The following is a 15,000-nucleotide window of genomic DNA, read 5'->3' as shown; positions in this document are numbered from 1 at the left end:
AACTATGCATATAACAATAGCTTTTATGCTGAATGACGGCTATCCGGCTGTCCCTATCCAAAAATTGAGAAATCCATAAGTGTCCCTACCTACTTTGCGCCGAAGCAATACGAATCAAAAAGAACTACGAATGGGGACTTAGAATAATTTTTCATTTTTCCCAACTTTGAAAATAATCACTTGAAAAAAATCTTAGAATCCAAGGAATAGTATACTTGATCGTTCTACAAGTCGAAAATTGGAAAAATAAGTGATATTTTTGCTTGATGCTATTTTTGTCGGTATGCAAAATCGTTGTCAAGATTCTCAAACCTTAAAATCAGGCCAGCCGGCAATTGGCGGGTGAAAATTTCAATCAATTCCCATTCCTCACATCAAACTATGCATATAACAATAGCTTTTATGCTGAATGACGGCTATCCGGCTGTCCCTATCCAAAAATTGAGAAATCCATAAGTGTCCCTACCTACTTTGCGCCGAAGCAATACGAATCAAAAAGAACTACGAATGGGGACTTAGAATAATTTTTCATTTTTCCCAACTTTGAAAATAATCACTTGAAAAAAATCATAGAATCCAAAGAATAGTATACTTGATCGTTCTACAAGTCGAAAATTGGAAAAATAAGTGATATTTTTGCTTGATGCTATTTTTGTCGGTATGCAAAATCGTTGTCAAGATTCTCAAACCTTAAAATCAGGCCAGCCGGCAATTGGCGGGTGAAAATTTCAATCAATTCCCATTCCTCACATCAAACTATGCATATAACAATAGCTTTTATGCTGAATGACGGCTATCCGGCTGTCCCTATCCAAAAATTGAGAAATCCATAAGTGTCCCTACCTACTTTGCGCCGAAGCAATACGAATCAAAAAGAACTACGAATGGGGACTTAGAATAATTTTTCATTTTTCCCAACTTTGAAAATAATCACTTGAAAAAAATCTTAGAATCCAAAGAATAGTATACTTGATCGTTCTACAAGTCGAAAATTGGAAAAATAAGTGATATTTTTGCTTGATGCTATTTTTGTCGGTATGCAAAATCGTTGTCAAGATTCTCAAACCTTAAAATCAGGCCAGCCGGCAATTGGCGGGTGAAAATTTCAATCAATTCCCATTCCTCACATCAAACTATGCATATAACAATAGCTTTTATGCTGAATGACGGCTATCCGGCTGTCCCTATCCAAAAATTGAGAAATCCATAAGTGTCCCTACCTACTTTGCGCCGAAGCAATACGAATCAAAAAGAACTACGAATGGGGACTTAGAATAATTTTTCATTTTTCCCAACTTTGAAAATAATCACTTGAAAAAAATCTTAGAATCCAAAGAATAGTATACTTGATCGTTCTACAAGTCGAAAATTGGAAAAATAAGTGATATTTTTGCTTGATGCTATTTTTGTCGGTATGCAAAATCGTTGTCAAGATTCTCAAACCTTAAAATCAGGCCAGCCGGCAATTGGCGGGTGAAAATTTCAATCAATTCCCATTCCTCACATCAAACTATGCATATAACAATAGCTTTTATGCTGAATGACGGCTATCCGGCTGTCCCTATCCAAAAATTGAGAAATCCATAAGTGTCCCTACCTACTTTGCGCCGAAGCAATACGAATCAAAAAGAACTACGAATGGGGACTTAGAATAATTTTTCATTTTTCCCAACTTTGAAAATAATCACTTGAAAAAAATCATAGAATCCAAAGAATAGTATACTTGATCGTTCTACAAGTCGAAAATTGGAAAAATAAGTGATATTTTTGCTTGATGCTATTTTTGTCGGTATGCAAAATCGTTGTCAAGATTCTCAAACCTTAAAATCAGGCCAGCCGGCAATTGGCGGGTGAAAATTTCAATCAATTCCCATTCCTCACATCAAACTATGCATATAACAATAGCTTTTATGCTGAATGACGGCTATCCGGCTGTCCCTATCCAAAAATTGAGAAATCCATAAGTGTCCCTACCTACTTTGCGCCGAAGCAATACGAATCAAAAAGAACTACGAATGGGGACTTAGAATAATTTTTCATTTTTCCCAACTTTGAAAATAATCACTTGAAAAAAATCTTAGAATCCAAAGAATAGTATACTTGATCGTTCTACAAGTCGAAAATTGGAAAAATAAGTGATATTTTTGCTTGATGCTATTTTTGTCGGTATGCAAAATCGTTGTCAAGATTCTCAAACCTTAAAATCAGGCCAGCCGGCAATTGGCGGGTGAAAATTTCAATCAATTCCCATTCCTCACATCAAACTATGCATATAACAATAGCTTTTATGCTGAATGACGGCTATCCGGCTGTCCCTATCCAAAAATTGAGAAATCCATAAGTGTCCCTACCTACTTTGCGCCGAAGCAATACGAATCAAAAAGAACTACGAATGGGGACTTAGAATAATTTTTCATTTTTCCCAACTTTGAAAATAATCACTTGAAAAAAATCTTAGAATCCAAGGAATAGTATACTTGATCGTTCTACAAGTCGAAAATTGGAAAAATAAGTGATATTTTTGCTTGATGCTATTTTTGTCGGTATGCAAAATCGTTGTCAAGATTCTCAAACCTTAAAATCAGGCCAGCCGGCAATTGGCGGGTGAAAATTTCAATCAATTCCCATTCCTCACATCAAACTATGCATATAACAATAGCTTTTATGCTGAATGACGGCTATCCGGCTGTCCCTATCCAAAAATTGAGAAATCCATAAGTGTCCCTACCTACTTTGCGCCGAAGCAATACGAATCAAAAAGAACTACGAATGGGGACTTAGAATAATTTTTCATTTTTCCCAACTTTGAAAATAATCACTTGAAAAAAATCTTAGAATCCAAAGAATAGTATACTTGATCGTTCTACAAGTCGAAAATTGGAAAAATAAGTGATATTTTTGCTTGATGCTATTTTTGTCGGTATGCAAAATCGTTGTCAAGATTCTCAAACCTTAAAATCAGGCCAGCCGGCAATTGGCGGGTGAAAATTTCAATCAATTCCCATTCCTCACATCAAACTATGCATATAACAATAGCTTTTATGCTGAATGACGGCTATCCGGCTGTCCCTATCCAAAAATTGAGAAATCCATAAGTGTCCCTACCTACTTTGCGCCGAAGCAATACGAATCAAAAAGAACTACGAATGGGGACTTAGAATAATTTTTCATTTTTCCCAACTTTGAAAATAATCACTTGAAAAAAATCTTAGAATCCAAGGAATAGTATACTTGATCGTTCTACAAGTCGAAAATTGGAAAAATAAGTGATATTTTTGCTTGATGCTATTTTTGTCGGTATGCAAAATCGTTGTCAAGATTCTCAAACCTTAAAATCAGGCCAGCCGGCAATTGGCGGGTGAAAATTTCAATCAATTCCCATTCCTCACATCAAACTATGCATATAACAATAGCTTTTATGCTGAATGACGGCTATCCGGCTGTCCCTATCCAAAAATTGAGAAATCCATAAGTGTCCCTACCTACTTTGCGCCGAAGCAATACGAATCAAAAAGAACTACGAATGGGGACTTAGAATAATTTTTCATTTTTCCCAACTTTGAAAATAATCACTTGAAAAAAATCTTAGAATCCAAGGAATAGTATACTTGATCGTTCTACAAGTCGAAAATTGGAAAAATAAGTGATATTTTTGCTTGATGCTATTTTTGTCGGTATGCAAAATCGTTGTCAAGATTCTCAAACCTTAAAATCAGGCCAGCCGGCAATTGGCGGGTGAAAATTTCAATCAATTCCCATTCCTCACATCAAACTATGCATATAACAATAGCTTTTATGCTGAATGACGGCTATCCGGCTGTCCCTATCCAAAAATTGAGAAATCCATAAGTGTCCCTACCTACTTTGCGCCGAAGCAATACGAATCAAAAAGAACTACGAATGGGGACTTAGAATAATTTTTCATTTTTCCCAACTTTGAAAATAATCACTTGAAAAAAATCTTAGAATCCAAAGAATAGTATACTTGATCGTTCTACAAGTCGAAAATTGGAAAAATAAGTGATATTTTTGCTTGATGCTATTTTTGTCGGTATGCAAAATCGTTGTCAAGATTCTCAAACCTTAAAATCAGGCCAGCCGGCAATTGGCGGGTGAAAATTTCAATCAATTCCCATTCCTCACATCAAACTATGCATATAACAATAGCTTTTATGCTGAATGACGGCTATCCGGCTGTCCCTATCCAAAAATTGAGAAATCCATAAGTGTCCCTACCTACTTTGCGCCGAAGCAATACGAATCAAAAAGAACTACGAATGGGGACTTAGAATAATTTTTCATTTTTCCCAACTTTGAAAATAATCACTTGAAAAAAATCTTAGAATCCAAGGAATAGTATACTTGATCGTTCTACAAGTCGAAAATTGGAAAAATAAGTGATATTTTTGCTTGATGCTATTTTTGTCGGTATGCAAAATCGTTGTCAAGATTCTCAAACCTTAAAATCAGGCCAGCCGGCAATTGGCGGGTGAAAATTTCAATCAATTCCCATTCCTCACATCAAACTATGCATATAACAATAGCTTTTATGCGGAATGACGGCTATCCGGCTGTCCCTATCCAAAAATTGAGAAATCCATAAGTGTCCCTACCTACTTTGCGCCGAAGCAATACGAATCAAAAAGAACTACGAATGGGGACTTAGAATAATTTTTCATTTTTCCCAACTTTGAAAATAATCACTTGAAAAAAATCATAGAATCCAAAGAATAGTATACTTGATCGTTCTACAAGTCGAAAATTGGAAAAATAAGTGATATTTTTGCTTGATGCTATTTTTGTCGGTATGCAAAATCGTTGTCAAGATTCTCAAACCTTAAAATCAGGCCAGCCGGCAATTGGCGGGTGAAAATTTCAATCAATTCCCATTCCTCACATCAAACTATGCATATAACAATAGCTTTTATGCTGAATGACGGCTATCCGGCTGTCCCTATCCAAAAATTGAGAAATCCATAAGTGTCCCTACCTACTTTGCGCCGAAGCAATACGAATCAAAAAGAACTACGAATGGGGACTTAGAATAATTTTTCATTTTTCCCAACTTTGAAAATAATCACTTGAAAAAAATCTTAGAATCCAAAGAATAGTATACTTGATCGTTCTACAAGTCGAAAATTGGAAAAATAAGTGATATTTTTGCTTGATGCTATTTTTGTCGGTATGCAAAATCGTTGTCAAGATTCTCAAACCTTAAAATCAGGCCAGCCGGCAATTGGCGGGTGAAAATTTCAATCAATTCCCATTCCTCACATCAAACTATGCATATAACAATAGCTTTTATGCTGAATGACGGCTATCCGGCTGTCCCTATCCAAAAATTGAGAAATCCATAAGTGTCCCTACCTACTTTGCGCCGAAGCAATACGAATCAAAAAGAACTACGAATGGGGACTTAGAATAATTTTTCATTTTTCCCAACTTTGAAAATAATCACTTGAAAAAAATCTTAGAATCCAAAGAATAGTATACTTGATCGTTCTACAAGTCGAAAATTGGAAAAATAAGTGATATTTTTGCTTGATGCTATTTTTGTCGGTATGCAAAATCGTTGTCAAGATTCTCAAACCTTAAAATCAGGCCAGCCGGCAATTGGCGGGTGAAAATTTCAATCAATTCCCATTCCTCACATCAAACTATGCATATAACAATAGCTTTTATGCTGAATGACGGCTATCCGGCTGTCCCTATCCAAAAATTGAGAAATCCATAAGTGTCCCTACCTACTTTGCGCCGAAGCAATACGAATCAAAAAGAACTACGAATGGGGACTTAGAATAATTTTTCATTTTTCCCAACTTTGAAAATAATCACTTGAAAAAAATCATAGAATCCAAAGAATAGTATACTTGATCGTTCTACAAGTCGAAAATTGGAAAAATAAGTGATATTTTTGCTTGATGCTATTTTTGTCGGTATGCAAAATCGTTGTCAAGATTCTCAAACCTTAAAATCAGGCCAGCCGGCAATTGGCGGGTGAAAATTTCAATCAATTCCCATTCCTCACATCAAACTATGCATATAACAATAGCTTTTATGCTGAATGACGGCTATCCGGCTGTCCCTATCCAAAAATTGAGAAATCCATAAGTGTCCCTACCTACTTTGCGCCGAAGCAATACGAATCAAAAAGAACTACGAATGGGGACTTAGAATAATTTTTCATTTTTCCCAACTTTGAAAATAATCACTTGAAAAAAATCTTAGAATCCAAAGAATAGTATACTTGATCGTTCTACAAGTCGAAAATTGGAAAAATAAGTGATATTTTTGCTTGATGCTATTTTTGTCGGTATGCAAAATCGTTGTCAAGATTCTCAAACCTTAAAATCAGGCCAGCCGGCAATTGGCGGGTGAAAATTTCAATCAATTCCCATTCCTCACATCAAACTATGCATATAACAATAGCTTTTATGCTGAATGACGGCTATCCGGCTGTCCCTATCCAAAAATTGAGAAATCCATAAGTGTCCCTACCTACTTTGCGCCGAAGCAATACGAATCAAAAAGAACTACGAATGGGGACTTAGAATAATTTTTCATTTTTCCCAACTTTGAAAATAATCACTTGAAAAAAATCTTAGAATCCAAGGAATAGTATACTTGATCGTTCTACAAGTCGAAAATTGGAAAAATAAGTGATATTTTTGCTTGATGCTATTTTTGTCGGTATGCAAAATCGTTGTCAAGATTCTCAAACCTTAAAATCAGGCCAGCCGGCAATTGGCGGGTGAAAATTTCAATCAATTCCCATTCCTCACATCAAACTATGCATATAACAATAGCTTTTATGCTGAATGACGGCTATCCGGCTGTCCCTATCCAAAAATTGAGAAATCCATAAGTGTCCCTACCTACTTTGCGCCGAAGCAATACGAATCAAAAAGAACTACGAATGGGGACTTAGAATAATTTTTCATTTTTCCCAACTTTGAAAATAATCACTTGAAAAAAATCATAGAATCCAAAGAATAGTATACTTGATCGTTCTACAAGTCGAAAATTGGAAAAATAAGTGATATTTTTGCTTGATGCTATTTTTGTCGGTATGCAAAATCGTTGTCAAGATTCTCAAACCTTAAAATCAGGCCAGCCGGCAATTGGCGGGTGAAAATTTCAATCAATTCCCATTCCTCACATCAAACTATGCATATAACAATAGCTTTTATGCTGAATGACGGCTATCCGGCTGTCCCTATCCAAAAATTGAGAAATCCATAAGTGTCCCTACCTACTTTGCGCCGAAGCAATACGAATCAAAAAGAACTACGAATGGGGACTTAGAATAATTTTTCATTTTTCCCAACTTTGAAAATAATCACTTGAAAAAAATCTTAGAATCCAAAGAATAGTATACTTGATCGTTCTACAAGTCGAAAATTGGAAAAATAAGTGATATTTTTGCTTGATGCTATTTTTGTCGGTATGCAAAATCGTTGTCAAGATTCTCAAACCTTAAAATCAGGCCAGCCGGCAATTGGCGGGTGAAAATTTCAATCAATTCCCATTCCTCACATCAAACTATGCATATAACAATAGCTTTTATGCTGAATGACGGCTATCCGGCTGTCCCTATCCAAAAATTGAGAAATCCATAAGTGTCCCTACCTACTTTGCGCCGAAGCAATACGAATCAAAAAGAACTACGAATGGGGACTTAGAATAATTTTTCATTTTTCCCAACTTTGAAAATAATCACTTGAAAAAAATCTTAGAATCCAAGGAATAGTATACTTGATCGTTCTACAAGTCGAAAATTGGAAAAATAAGTGATATTTTTGCTTGATGCTATTTTTGTCGGTATGCAAAATCGTTGTCAAGATTCTCAAACCTTAAAATCAGGCCAGCCGGCAATTGGCGGGTGAAAATTTCAATCAATTCCCATTCCTCACATCAAACTATGCATATAACAATAGCTTTTATGCGGAATGACGGCTATCCGGCTGTCCCTATCCAAAAATTGAGAAATCCATAAGTGTCCCTACCTACTTTGCGCCGAAGCAATACGAATCAAAAAGAACTACGAATGGGGACTTAGAATAATTTTTCATTTTTCCCAACTTTGAAAATAATCACTTGAAAAAAATCATAGAATCCAAAGAATAGTATACTTGATCGTTCTACAAGTCGAAAATTGGAAAAATAAGTGATATTTTTGCTTGATGCTATTTTTGTCGGTATGCAAAATCGTTGTCAAGATTCTCAAACCTTAAAATCAGGCCAGCCGGCAATTGGCGGGTGAAAATTTCAATCAATTCCCATTCCTCACATCAAACTATGCATATAACAATAGCTTTTATGCTGAATGACGGCTATCCGGCTGTCCCTATCCAAAAATTGAGAAATCCATAAGTGTCCCTACCTACTTTGCGCCGAAGCAATACGAATCAAAAAGAACTACGAATGGGGACTTAGAATAATTTTTCATTTTTCCCAACTTTGAAAATAATCACTTGAAAAAAATCTTAGAATCCAAAGAATAGTATACTTGATCGTTCTACAAGTCGAAAATTGGAAAAATAAGTGATATTTTTGCTTGATGCTATTTTTGTCGGTATGCAAAATCGTTGTCAAGATTCTCAAACCTTAAAATCAGGCCAGCCGGCAATTGGCGGGTGAAAATTTCAATCAATTCCCATTCCTCACATCAAACTATGCATATAACAATAGCTTTTATGCTGAATGACGGCTATCCGGCTGTCCCTATCCAAAAATTGAGAAATCCATAAGTGTCCCTACCTACTTTGCGCCGAAGCAATACGAATCAAAAAGAACTACGAATGGGGACTTAGAATAATTTTTCATTTTTCCCAACTTTGAAAATAATCACTTGAAAAAAATCTTAGAATCCAAAGAATAGTATACTTGATCGTTCTACAAGTCGAAAATTGGAAAAATAAGTGATATTTTTGCTTGATGCTATTTTTGTCGGTATGCAAAATCGTTGTCAAGATTCTCAAACCTTAAAATCAGGCCAGCCGGCAATTGGCGGGTGAAAATTTCAATCAATTCCCATTCCTCACATCAAACTATGCATATAACAATAGCTTTTATGCTGAATGACGGCTATCCGGCTGTCCCTATCCAAAAATTGAGAAATCCATAAGTGTCCCTACCTACTTTGCGCCGAAGCAATACGAATCAAAAAGAACTACGAATGGGGACTTAGAATAATTTTTCATTTTTCCCAACTTTGAAAATAATCACTTGAAAAAAATCATAGAATCCAAAGAATAGTATACTTGATCGTTCTACAAGTCGAAAATTGGAAAAATAAGTGATATTTTTGCTTGATGCTATTTTTGTCGGTATGCAAAATCGTTGTCAAGATTCTCAAACCTTAAAATCAGGCCAGCCGGCAATTGGCGGGTGAAAATTTCAATCAATTCCCATTCCTCACATCAAACTATGCATATAACAATAGCTTTTATGCTGAATGACGGCTATCCGGCTGTCCCTATCCAAAAATTGAGAAATCCATAAGTGTCCCTACCTACTTTGCGCCGAAGCAATACGAATCAAAAAGAACTACGAATGGGGACTTAGAATAATTTTTCATTTTTCCCAACTTTGAAAATAATCACTTGAAAAAAATCTTAGAATCCAAAGAATAGTATACTTGATCGTTCTACAAGTCGAAAATTGGAAAAATAAGTGATATTTTTGCTTGATGCTATTTTTGTCGGTATGCAAAATCGTTGTCAAGATTCTCAAACCTTAAAATCAGGCCAGCCGGCAATTGGCGGGTGAAAATTTCAATCAATTCCCATTCCTCACATCAAACTATGCATATAACAATAGCTTTTATGCTGAATGACGGCTATCCGGCTGTCCCTATCCAAAAATTGAGAAATCCATAAGTGTCCCTACCTACTTTGCGCCGAAGCAATACGAATCAAAAAGAACTACGAATGGGGACTTAGAATAATTTTTCATTTTTCCCAACTTTGAAAATAATCACTTGAAAAAAATCTTAGAATCCAAGGAATAGTATACTTGATCGTTCTACAAGTCGAAAATTGGAAAAATAAGTGATATTTTTGCTTGATGCTATTTTTGTCGGTATGCAAAATCGTTGTCAAGATTCTCAAACCTTAAAATCAGGCCAGCCGGCAATTGGCGGGTGAAAATTTCAATCAATTCCCATTCCTCACATCAAACTATGCATATAACAATAGCTTTTATGCTGAATGACGGCTATCCGGCTGTCCCTATCCAAAAATTGAGAAATCCATAAGTGTCCCTACCTACTTTGCGCCGAAGCAATACGAATCAAAAAGAACTACGAATGGGGACTTAGAATAATTTTTCATTTTTCCCAACTTTGAAAATAATCACTTGAAAAAAATCATAGAATCCAAAGAATAGTATACTTGATCGTTCTACAAGTCGAAAATTGGAAAAATAAGTGATATTTTTGCTTGATGCTATTTTTGTCGGTATGCAAAATCGTTGTCAAGATTCTCAAACCTTAAAATCAGGCCAGCCGGCAATTGGCGGGTGAAAATTTCAATCAATTCCCATTCCTCACATCAAACTATGCATATAACAATAGCTTTTATGCTGAATGACGGCTATCCGGCTGTCCCTATCCAAAAATTGAGAAATCCATAAGTGTCCCTACCTACTTTGCGCCGAAGCAATACGAATCAAAAAGAACTACGAATGGGGACTTAGAATAATTTTTCATTTTTCCCAACTTTGAAAATAATCACTTGAAAAAAATCTTAGAATCCAAAGAATAGTATACTTGATCGTTCTACAAGTCGAAAATTGGAAAAATAAGTGATATTTTTGCTTGATGCTATTTTTGTCGGTATGCAAAATCGTTGTCAAGATTCTCAAACCTTAAAATCAGGCCAGCCGGCAATTGGCGGGTGAAAATTTCAATCAATTCCCATTCCTCACATCAAACTATGCATATAACAATAGCTTTTATGCTGAATGACGGCTATCCGGCTGTCCCTATCCAAAAATTGAGAAATCCATAAGTGTCCCTACCTACTTTGCGCCGAAGCAATACGAATCAAAAAGAACTACGAATGGGGACTTAGAATAATTTTTCATTTTTCCCAACTTTGAAAATAATCACTTGAAAAAAATCTTAGAATCCAAAGAATAGTATACTTGATCGTTCTACAAGTCGAAAATTGGAAAAATAAGTGATATTTTTGCTTGATGCTATTTTTGTCGGTATGCAAAATCGTTGTCAAGATTCTCAAACCTTAAAATCAGGCCAGCCGGCAATTGGCGGGTGAAAATTTCAATCAATTCCCATTCCTCACATCAAACTATGCATATAACAATAGCTTTTATGCTGAATGACGGCTATCCGGCTGTCCCTATCCAAAAATTGAGAAATCCATAAGTGTCCCTACCTACTTTGCGCCGAAGCAATACGAATCAAAAAGAACTACGAATGGGGACTTAGAATAATTTTTCATTTTTCCCAACTTTGAAAATAATCACTTGAAAAAAATCTTAGAATCCAAAGAATAGTATACTTGATCGTTCTACAAGTCGAAAATTGGAAAAATAAGTGATATTTTTGCTTGATTCTATTTTTGTTGGTATGCAAAAATAGCATCACAGAATTTTTAATTGAAAAAAATTATATTCATGTATAATTGAATGCATAAAATTAAACTAAATTCTATAAAACTAATTTATAATTTATCAGGTAACCGATATTATTAATTTTTAGTGATGACTTGAAAAGTTGATGCTATTTTTGTTGGTATGCAAAAATAGCATCACAGAATTTTTAATTGAAAAAAATTATATTCATGTATAATTGAATGCATAAAATTAAACTAAATTCTATAAAACTAATTTATAATTTATCAGGTAACCGATATTATTAATTTTTAGTGATGACTTGAAAAGTTGATGCTATTTTTGTTGGTATGCAAAAATAGCATCACAGAATTTTTAATTGAAAAAAATTATATTCATGTATAATTGAATGCATAAAATTAAACTAAATTCTATAAAACTAATTTATAATTTATCAGGTAACCGATATTATTAATTTTTAGTGATGACTTGAAAAGTTGATGCTATTTTTGTTGGTATGCAAAAATAGCATCACAGAATTTTTAATTGAAAAAAATATATATTCAGATATAATTGAATGCATAAAATTAAACTAAATTCTATACAACTAATTTATATTTTATCAAGTAACCGATATTATTAATTTTCAATGATGTCTTGGAACGTTCATGCTATTTTTGTTGGTATGCAAAAATAGCATCACAGAATTTTTAATTGAAAAAAATATATATTCAAATATAATTGAATGCATAAAATTAAACTAAATTCTATACAACTAATTTATATTTTATCAAGTAACCGATATTATTAATTTTCAGTGGTGTCTTGGAACGTTGATCCTATTTTTGTTGGTATGCAAAAATAGCATCACAGAATTTTTAATTAAAAAAAATATATATTCATATATAATTGAATGCATAAAATGAAACTAAATTCTATACAACTAATTTATATTTTATCAAGTAACCGATATTATTAATTTTCAATGATGTCTTGGAACGTTGATCCTATTTTTGTTGGTATGCAAAAATAGCATCACAGAATTTTTCATTGAAAAAAATATATATTCATATATAATTGAATGCCTAAAATAAAAATAAATTCTATACAACTAATTTATATTTTATCAAGTAACCGATATTATTAATTTTCAATGATGTCTTGGAACGTTGATGCTATTTTTGTTGGTATGCAAAAATAGCATCACAGAATTTTTCATTGAAAAAAATATATATTCATATATAATTGAATGCCTAAAATAAAAATAAATTCTATGTAACTAATTTATAATTTATCAAGTAACCGATATTATTAATTTTCAATGATGTCTTGGAACGTTGATCCTATTTTTGTTGGTATGCAAAAATAGAATCACAGAATTTTTAATTAAAAAAAATATATATTCATATATAATTGAATCCATAAAATTAAACTAAATTCTATACAACTATTTTATAGTTTATCAAGTAACCGATATTATTAATTTTCAATGATGTCTTGGAACGTTGATGCTATTTTTGTTGGTATGCAAAAATAGCATCACAGAATTTTTAATTGAAAAAAATTATATTCATATATAATTGAATGCATAAAATTAAACTAAATTCTATATAACTAATTTATAATTTATCAGGTAACCGATATTATTAATTTTTAGTGATGACTTGAAAAGTTGATGCTATTTTTGTTGGTATGCAAAAATAGCATCACAGAATTTTTAATTGAAAAAAATATATATTCAGATATAATTGAATGCATAAAATGAAACTAAATTCTATACAACTAATTTATATTTTATCAAGTAACCGATATTATTAATTTTCAATGATGTCTTGGAACGTTGATCCTATTTTTGTTGGTATGCAAAAATAGCATCACAGAATTTTTAATTAAAAAAAATATATATTCATATATAATTGAATGCATAAAATGAAACTAAATTCTATACAACTAATTTATATTTTATCAAGTAACCGATATTATTAATTTTCAATGATGTCTTGGAACGTTGATCCTATTTTTGTTGGTATGCAAAAATAGCATCACAGAATTTTTCATTGAAAAAAATATATATTCATATATAATTGAATGCCTAAAATAAAAATAAATTCTATACAACTAATTTATATTTTATCAAGTAACCGATATTATTAATTTTCAATGATGTCTTGGAACGTTGATGCTATTTTTGTTGGTATGCAAAAATAGCATCACAGAATTTTTCATTGAAAAAAATATATATTCATATATAATTGAATGCCTAAAATAAAAATAAATTCTATGTAACTAATTTATAATTTATCAAGTAACCGATATTATTAATTTTCAATGATGTCTTGGAACGTTGATCCTATTTTTGTTGGTATGCAAAAATAGAATCACAGAATTTTTAATTAAAAAAAATATATATTCATATATAATTGAATCCATAAAATTAAACTAAATTCTATACAACTATTTTATAGTTTATCAAGTAACCGATATTATTAATTTTCAATGATGTCTTGGAACGTTGATGCTATTTTTGTTGGTATGCAAAAATAGCATCACAGAATTTTTAATTGAAAAAAATTATATTCATATATAATTGAATGCATAAAATTAAACTAAATTCTATATAACTAATTTATAATTTATCAGGTAACCGATATTATTAATTTTTAGTGATGACTTGAAAAGTTGATGCTATTTTTGTTGGTATGCAAAAATAGCATCACAGAATTTTTAATTGAAAAAAATATATATTCAGATATAATTGAATGCATAAAATGAAACTAAATTCTATACAACTAATTTATATTTTATCAAGTAACCGATATTATTAATTTTCAATGATGTCTTGGAACGTTGATCCTATTTTTGTTGGTATGCAAAAATAGCATCACAGAATTTTTCATTGAAAAAAATATATATTCATATATAATTGAATGCCTAAAATAAAAATAAATTCTATGTAACTAATTTATAATTTATCAAGTAACCGATATTATTAATTTTCAATGATGTCTTGGAACGTTGATGCTATTTTTGTTGGTATGCAAAAATAGCATCACAGAATTTTTCATTGAAAAAAATATATATTCATATATAATTGAATGCCTAAAATAAAAATAAATTCTATGTAACTAATTTATAATTTATCAAGTAACCGATATTATTAATTTTTAATGATGACTTGAAACGTTGATGCTATTTTTGTTGGTATGCAAAAATAGCATCACAGAATTTTTAATTGAAAAAAATATATATTCATATATTTAAATGTACAAAATTAAAATAAAACCTGTATAACTGATGTATAAATTATCAAGTAACCGATATTATTAATTTTTAATGATGACTTAAATGTTGATGCTATTTTTGGTGGTATGCAAAAATAGCATCACAGGATTTTTAATTAAAAAAAAATATATATTTGTATAT

Source organism: Diachasmimorpha longicaudata, unplaced genomic scaffold, assembly GCF_034640455.1.
Source record: "Diachasmimorpha longicaudata isolate KC_UGA_2023 unplaced genomic scaffold, iyDiaLong2 ctg00000167.1, whole genome shotgun sequence".
NCBI classification, from domain to species: domain Eukaryota; kingdom Metazoa; phylum Arthropoda; class Insecta; order Hymenoptera; family Braconidae; genus Diachasmimorpha; species Diachasmimorpha longicaudata.
The sequence above is the reverse complement of the archived record's forward strand: the minus strand, read 5'-3'. Positions refer to the sequence as shown.